This window comes from Tenrec ecaudatus, chromosome 5 (genome assembly GCF_050624435.1).
Source record: "Tenrec ecaudatus isolate mTenEca1 chromosome 5, mTenEca1.hap1, whole genome shotgun sequence".
NCBI lineage: Eukaryota > Metazoa > Chordata > Mammalia > Afrosoricida > Tenrecidae > Tenrec > Tenrec ecaudatus.
Window position 1 is genome coordinate 78,844,569 of NC_134534.1, and position 8,108 is coordinate 78,852,676.

The following is an 8,108-nucleotide window of genomic DNA, read 5'->3' on the forward strand; positions in this document are numbered from 1 at the left end:
ATTCTGGCTATTGATGTGTGCTCCTTCCTTTCCTTGGTTAGGTGTGCCAGTGGTCTGTCTATTCTGTTGATCCTTTAAGAGAACCAGCTTTTTGTTGCATAGATTTTTTTTTTACAGTGTTCTCTTGTCTTCTGACTCATTTAACTCTGCACGGATTTTAATTATTTCTCTTCTTTCATTTTAAAAATATTTATTTTCTTTTGCTATTGGAGGAGTTGTTCTGTTGACTCTGTTCTAGTTGCTGGAGGTTTTGTGATAATGTATTAGTTATAAGTCTCTCCTCCTTTTTCATATATTCATTAATTAATATTAAACTTCCTCTGAAACAGCTTTTGCTGTGTCCAATAGGTTTTGGTATATTATATTATTATTCTCATTAGTTTCTAGAAACTTCCTAATTTCCTCTCTCTGGGTCAGTTCCCATTTGTGTTGCAGAAGATCGTTATTCATCTTCCAGTCCTTTGTCCTCATTTGACTGGTCATCCTTTTGTTGAGTTCCAGCTTTATGGTGTGGTATTCTGAGAGGGATGTCTGAGTGATCTCTATGTGTTTGAATTTACTCATGCTTGACTTCTGTCCCAGCATGTGATCTATTTCGAAAATGAGCCATATGCATTTGAAAAGAATGTGAATTTTTTTACATTTGGATAGAGAGCTCTATAAATGTCTATCAGGTCCAGCTGCCTAATTGCTGAGCTTCTTTCCCAGTGATCTAGCTTTCTCTGGTTGCAGCGTATTAAAGTCACTTACTATGATTGTTGAGCCTGAAATTTCTTTTTTCATCTGTTGACTAGTTTGACGAATTTCATGGGTTTCTGTTAAAGATGTATGTATTTATTATGTTCACTGGTTCCTGGTCTACTGATCCCTTTAGTATTATATAGTGCCCATCCTTATCTCTTTTTATGGTTTGCACCTTGAGGTCAATTTTGTTGGAAATTAGGATTGCATCCCCTGCTTTGGTAAGTTGCTTTTTGCCTGGTATATTTTCCACCAGCCTTTTATTCTTAGTCTATTTTTGTCTGTGAACTTAAGATCTGTCTCTTGTAGGCAACAGACTGATGGGTTATGCGTTTTTTTTTTTTTTTTAGGCACCAAAATTTTTATTAGCCCACCTTCCTGCCTTCTTTTAACATACTGTAAACAAAATTAACCTTTTTTGACCCAGGGTTGTGACAGGAACCAGCATATTACCAACATAGGGACAGATCTACACCTCTTATCATGTTTTTTTTCTGGCCCCTCCCAACCTATAGATGTCACTTCTCTTGGCTGTCCCTGACAAATCTATTTTAACCCCTGTAAAATAGGGACAAGAAGTACCAACCTCACTGTTCTGAGGTTGTCCATCACTCAGCTAGTGGCCTAGGAGCATTCAAACTCTCACAGCTCACCACTGCCCTTTGAGCTCTCCCTTTCATCCGTCCCGTCATGGGCCCAGGAACCAGTAAGTTGTACACCAAGCAGGTGAACTGGGTTCCTAAGACCAGGTGAGGACTAGACGTAATGTGCATGGGCTTGACTACTGTTGCCAACTCCAGCTTAAAGACTAAGCGAACAGGTCATGGTTCCCTGGGGGTGTCTCTCACACACCTCCCTCTATCACGACCAGCGCCTTCAGATGAGTTTCTCAATACCCTTTCCCACACCGGGAAAAGTCAGAGGGGACAAAGCAGGGGGCAACGACAAACCAATCTCAAATTAGTGCCATGTGTTCTTGGGGAGAATTGGGGCCCAGGCAGGCACACCAGCTGGAAGGTGAGGGGCAGGCTTTCAGTAATGGTAGTGATCTGGTTTAAAGGGGCTGTCCACTGGCATGCTTAGGTACTGGGCCTGCTTCCACATCAGCTTGGTCAGCTTCATGTTCAGCTTAATGATTTGGGTTTTAGCCACTGCCTCATCCAGCTTCTTGGGCAGGAAGTAGACTCCAACGGGGTATTTGTCACGGTGGGTCCACAGTTCTATCTGCGCCAACACCTGGTTGGTGAAGGAGTTGCTCATCACGAAGCTGGGGTGGTCCATGGCACAGCCCAGGTTGACCAGCCGGCCCTCAGCCAGGAGGATGATACGGCGCCCGTTCTTCAGCCCGTAGTGGTCCACCTGAGGTTGTATGTTCACCTTCTCCACAGAGTTCTCGTTCAGCCACTTGACATCAATCTCCACATCAGAGTGTCCGATGTTACACAAAACGACATCATCCTTCATCTGCTCAAAATGCCGGCCAAGGATGATGTCGACACAGCCCGTGGTGGTGACAAAGATGTTGCCCTCCTGACAGGCCTCGTCCATGGTGGTGACCTCGTAGCCCTCCATGGCGGCCTGCAGCGCGTTGATGGGGTCAATTTCGGCGATAATGACACGTGCCCCGAAACCTCTCAGGACCTGGGCACAGGCCTTGCCCACATCGCCATAGCCTGCGACCACGGCCACTTTGCCAGCCATCATCACGTCAGTGGCCCGCTTGATGCCATCGATGAGGGACGCCCGGCAGCCGTAGAGGTTGTCAAACTTGCTCTTGGTGACAGCGTCGTTGACGTTGATGGCAGGCACCTTTAGGATGCCATTGGCCTTCATCTTGCACAGGTTGTGGACTCCGGTTGTGGTCTCCTCAGAGATCCCTCGAATGCCCGCCAGGAGCTGTGGGTACTTGGTGTGAATGAGGTTGGTGAGGTCGCCTTCGTCGTCCAGGATCATGTTGAGGGGCCCGTCCTTGAAGTACAGCATTTGCTCGATGCACCACAGGTACCCCTTGTCGGTTTCGCCCTGCCAGGCATACACTGGAATGCCAGCCTTGGCAATGGCAGCTGCTGCATGGTCCTGGGTGGAAAACCTGTTGCAGCTGGACCTCTGCACCTCAGCTCCCAGGGCGACCAGGGTCTCAATAAGGACAGCTGTCTCCACGGTCATGTGCAGGCACCCGGCAATGCAGGCGCCCTTCAGCGGCTTGGATGCGGAGTACATCTCACACAAGCACATCAGTCCAGGCATCTCGTTCTCTGCAATGTCCAGGGCCTTACGTCCCCAGGAGGCCAGGCTGATGTCAGCGACTTTGTAGGGCAGTTTCTCCGTCATGGTGGCGGCGTTTTGGTGTGGAGGGGCAAGGGCAAAGGGGGCTGGACTCAAGCTGGGGAGAAGCACTGGGCAGGCGGCGCCGGGCAGGGTGATGGGTTATGTTTTTGGAGCCAGTCTGTTACCCTTTGTCTCTCTCTCTCTCTTTTTTTTATCACCCCACAAGGGATTTTTTTTTATGAAGGATGGGAGAAGTTTCAGGTTTTACAGTCTCAAAAGGGTACACGCTATTTTCAGGGAAGTGTGACCAGCAGCGCGGTAGCTGGGCCGAACTTCACAGCTGGACTCGTGCAGCCTCGTGGATCAGCACACCCCCACGTGAGGCGCTGCGGGCAGAAAGAGCGAGGCACAGCACTAGCAGGTGCTGGAGCGAGGTAGACAGAACAACCTTATGGCCGCCGCGATGGTATTTCAAACCTCTGTCTGGGGAGGCGTGGTTGAAAGGACTGCCTGACCCCATTGGCTATGGTAAACCGACCTGGGTGGGGTCATGAGCCTGGGCCTAGTTTGGGCAGACCAGGTGTACTGCCACCTGGCTTGGGGCCTGAATTGGAGCATGCCCAGTTTGGAGGTCTTCCTGGGTGGCTAAAGCTCGCCTGATTTCCTTACCAACCCCCTCTAGTGGGGCGGGGAGGGAGGCTTAGCACACATGGGAGGGGCAACCCGTCTCTCAAGCCTCAGTTTCCCAGAGTGAGTGATGCCGCCTGGTCGCTGGAACCATGCGGGGTAAGCTGACTCCGGAGGGAGGGCGAGGGGGGGCGGGCTGCTGGTTAAGCTGTTGCAGCGGTGCCCCTGCGCGGTCCTGGCTGGGGCCTCCACTCGGGTGCCCATTTCCGAATTTAAACGCAGAGCTTCAAACCAGGGAGGTGATCTCACAAGACCTCGGTTCGAGAGAGGTGCCAGCTCTTGGGAACGCGGAACTGGGTCTTGCGCACCGCGGGGGTGTCCGGTGAGGTCTGCGGCTAAAGACGGCGCCACACGTGGGCCGAGGCCATGCGCCTTTATTGGTAACCCGCGGGCCCTAGGCCTGCATCACCGGCCGCGACTTCTCCGCCTGCAGCTTCACTCGGAGCCCGCGAAGTCGCTGCCGCCCCACTGCAGTGTGACGATGTCGCGGTCCGTGAGTTTCTCCCCGTTCACCGGGTCCACCATGTCCTTGCAAATCAGCTTCTCCACGCACTCGAGGGTGGCCACTGCCCCCGAGGGCCGCAGCACTGCGCAGGGCGGGGCGTTGCTCAGGCTGTCCCAGGTCACGGCGCACACGTAGCGCTCGCTGCGCGTAATGAGCCCCACGCGGTCCACGGAGCTGTCCAGCGGCATGAAGCGCACGGGCGTCAGGTCGGACATGCGCAGCGGCTTCCCGGACATGGGGCAGGTCACCTTGCGCGACGGTCTCTCCAGCTTGGTGGCCTTGGCCTCGGGGGTCAGGGACGGGATCCAGAAGCTGGGCAGCGCCTTGTCCTTGCTCTCAGGGCCCGCGCTGGGGCCAGGCTGGGCCTCATCTGGTCCAAGGCCTGAGGCGACTTTGGGTGTGAAGGGGTTGAGGGGCCGGGTGACGATGGTGGCCTCCTTCTCCAGGAAGCAGCGCACCTGGTCCTGCTCTGCTGCCCGCTGCAGCTCCTTCCGCTCCTCCTGCTTTGCGCCGCGCTGCTTCTCATAGGCCTTCATCTGCCGAGCAAGCTCCTTTTTCTGGTGCAGGATGTATTCCAGGATGGCTTCACGCTCGTACAGGTAGCCGTCCGGGGTGACAACAGGGTCGTGGCAGGGCTGCAGGGACAGGCAACAGCAGTCAGTCCTTCACGGCAGCCCGGCTCAGTCGAATGTTCTGGGTCCCGTAGCCCGAGGCCGCTGTATCCTTCTTCTCGTGGTAGGTGTAGACGGCACCGCCGTGCAGTTCTTGCCGTGCCGCGTCATCCTCACAACTGCCTGTGCGTCTCTTCGTCGCTTCTCCGACGGTCTACCCTTTGTCTCTTAATGGCTGAGTTCATGCTGTCGCCATTCAGAGTTATTGCCACCATCTATGAATTCATGGCTATCATCTTGTACCCTTTGTGTTGGGTGTTTCCTCTCTTCTTCCGTATCAGTGTGCTGTGTTTATGTGGGGGGCTGCATTCTTGCCTTCTTTTCCCTCTGAGGCAATGTTATTTTGGTAGTTGTTTTTGGTGCATTGATTTCTGGATGGAGTTGCACTACATGGTGCTCTCCTGCTTGTGTTTGGTGGATCTTGGTCTTCTGACAACATTGAGTCAACAAGGTTTTTCTGCAGGGTTGGGTGTCTTATGGCATATGCTTTGAGTTTTTCCTTGTCTGGAAAGACTCTTACCTTACCATCTTTCTTAATAGAGAGTTTGGGTTCTCGGGTTGGCCTTTCCTTTCAGCTTTTGGAAGATGTTAGTCTACTCTCTCATTTCGCCGTTTAAAACTACACTCATCACGTTTCTTCCCACTTCCACACCTGAAATGCGATAACCGGTAATCTGCTGTCTTTCCCTCCTAACAGTCTTATTGATATTTAACCTTTATAATAGAATTCAATAGTTGATTCACATGAAAAAGAGTTGTACAGTACCCATCACAATCGGTTTTAGAACCCTTTCTTCATTCTTGAACTTCTCATTATTAGCTCTCCATTTCCCTCAGCCTCCTCAGGCATACTCCCAAGGAAACATCAATTCTTATAAATTCTGAGTCTGGTAATTCCATGGCCTCTTCAGAGTATTCCATTGAGTTTGGGTGATTTCTAGTGGTTTATGCTTGTTTTTCTTGATTTCTTTTGGTTTACTGCTGCTTTCCCAGTATTGTGGTACAGACATTAATGCTTTTTACGTAGTGGGCTCTGATTATGTTGTAGAAGAAAACTAATAGGAGCTGGAAAATATATAGTGGTGAACAGGGTAAATGTGAAAAGAAATGGGTAAATAGGGAAAGTGCAGTGATTGGGGAAAACAGTGAGAATAAGTTAGAAACAGTGATAGTAATAACAAACTACTTTGGATAAGCCAACAAATTTGTCAAAATAATATTTTGAGGGGGTAATCAGATTTAAGTTTAATGGGAATTTATTTGTGAGGAAAAGTGAAAACAAGAAAAGATAATCAATGAATGTGTAGGGAGAAGAGGAACAAAAGAGACAAAAGACTTGTGTGACCTAGGTGTGGGTACAATTTTTGTTGTCTATGGTAACATGAATTTGGTGTGTCAGTGCACTCAGAGTGGAAAAAGAAGGGGAAATAAGTCTTTGATTGTAGAGGTTTACCAGAATCGCAAGGATCGCCTGTTTTTTTTATCAGGAATGGGTATTCTCAGTAGTTTGGAGCTGCACTGGAAGATGGCACTTCACAAGGAAGTGGAAGAGAACTCCAAAATGTGAGTATTGTCATAGAACAAAAGTACAAGAACTGAATAGCATAATATTAAGTAAAAAATAAAATTGCCTTGTTGGTGGGGATTCTTGCTCTTGTTGGTGTTTTTGTGAACATGTGTGCTACGTGGAAGAGATAGAGCAAGTCAGGGGGGTATTGGGTACCAACGTGGGGAAGAAGGAAGAAGCGAGAAAAACAAACAAAAACTGTGAAAAGTTAAACTTGGGTACTGATTAAGTCTGCACAAGCTGACCAGGCAGAGCTATCCTTTAAAAAAAAATCATTTCATTGGGGGCTTGTACAACTCTTATGACAATCCACACATCCATCCATGTGTCAAGCACATTTGTACATTTGCTGCCCTCATTATTCTCAAAACATTTGCTTTCTACTTGAGCTCTTGGTATCAGCCATCATTTCCCCCCTCCCTCTCCCTCATGAACCTTCGATAATTTATAAACTATTATTTTGTCATATCTTTCCCTGTCTGACGTCTCCCTTCACCCACTTCCCTGTTGTCCGTCCCCCAGGAAGGAGGTCACATATAGATAATTATGATCAGTTCCCCCCTTCTACCCCATCTTCCCCTTCCTCTCCTGGTATTGCTACTGTCATGATTGATCTTCAGGGGATTATCTGTCTTGGATTCCCTGTGTTTCCAGTTCTTATCTGTACCAGTGTACATCCTCTGGTCTAGTTGGATTTGTAAGGTAGAATTGGGATCATGATAGTGGAGGGGAGGAAGCATTTAAGAATTAGAGGAAAGTTGTATGTTTCATCATTGCTACATTACACCCTGACTGGCTCATCTCCTCCCCATGACCCTTCTGTAAAGGGATATACAGTTGCCTACAGATGGGCTTTGTGTCACTACTCTGCACTCCCCCTCATTCACAATGGTATGATTTTTTGTTCTTTGATGCCTGATCTGATCCTATTGACACGTCGTGATCACACACAGTATTGTGCTTCTTCCATTGTGAGCTTTGATGCTTCTCAACTAGAGGGCTGTTTGTTTATCTTCAAGCCTTTAAGAGCCCAGATATCTTTTGATAGCCAGACACCATCAGCCTTCTTCACCACATTTGCTTATGCACCCGCTTTGTCTTCAGCAATCATGTCGGGATGGTCAGCATCTTGGAATGCTAGTTTAATAGAACAAAGTGTTCTTGCATTGAAGGAGTACTTCAATAGAGGCCTAATGTCCATCTGCTACCTTAATACTAAACCTATGAATTTAGTGCTGTATAATTTTCTGTGCTTAAGTTAATTTTGTTATGGTTTTTCTGATTGATGCTGTAGCTTTAGTACCAACTAAATCTTTATGATTCTTTTATTTTTTATGGTGATGAGAAAGCTTGTTTATAATATTTTGAAGTAAAGGTTATCTTGGCATTTATTAGTGTTTTACTAAGCTAAAACATTCTATTTCATTATATAATTTATTCGACTTTCTCACCATTAGGAATTTTTTTTTACTACACACTTATGCTTAATTGTGAATGGTTAGTGCTAGGCTTTGTAGGTTTGTTTTACTTTGATTACTTCTGTATCTGGTTTGGTTTCTGGATGATGTTATGTATGTTAATCTCAGTTTGTTGTGTACTGTACAGAGAGAATATTTTTTGTAAGGCTGTTTGTTTGCATCTTCCTTTCATTTCTGTTCATCTGGAAATA

The 8,108-nt window shown here is 47.8% G+C and overlaps 2 pseudogenes; both read right to left on the minus strand.

The window, feature by feature from the left end:
- Window positions 1–1,773: 1,773 nt before the first annotated feature.
- LOC142448803 (adenosylhomocysteinase pseudogene) lies at window positions 1,774–3,072 on the minus strand (annotated as a pseudogene).
- Window positions 3,073–4,090: 1,018 nt separating this feature from the next.
- LOC142448804 (nitric oxide synthase-interacting protein pseudogene) lies at window positions 4,091–4,983 on the minus strand (annotated as a pseudogene).
- Between the last annotated feature and the right edge of the window lie 3,125 nt (window positions 4,984–8,108).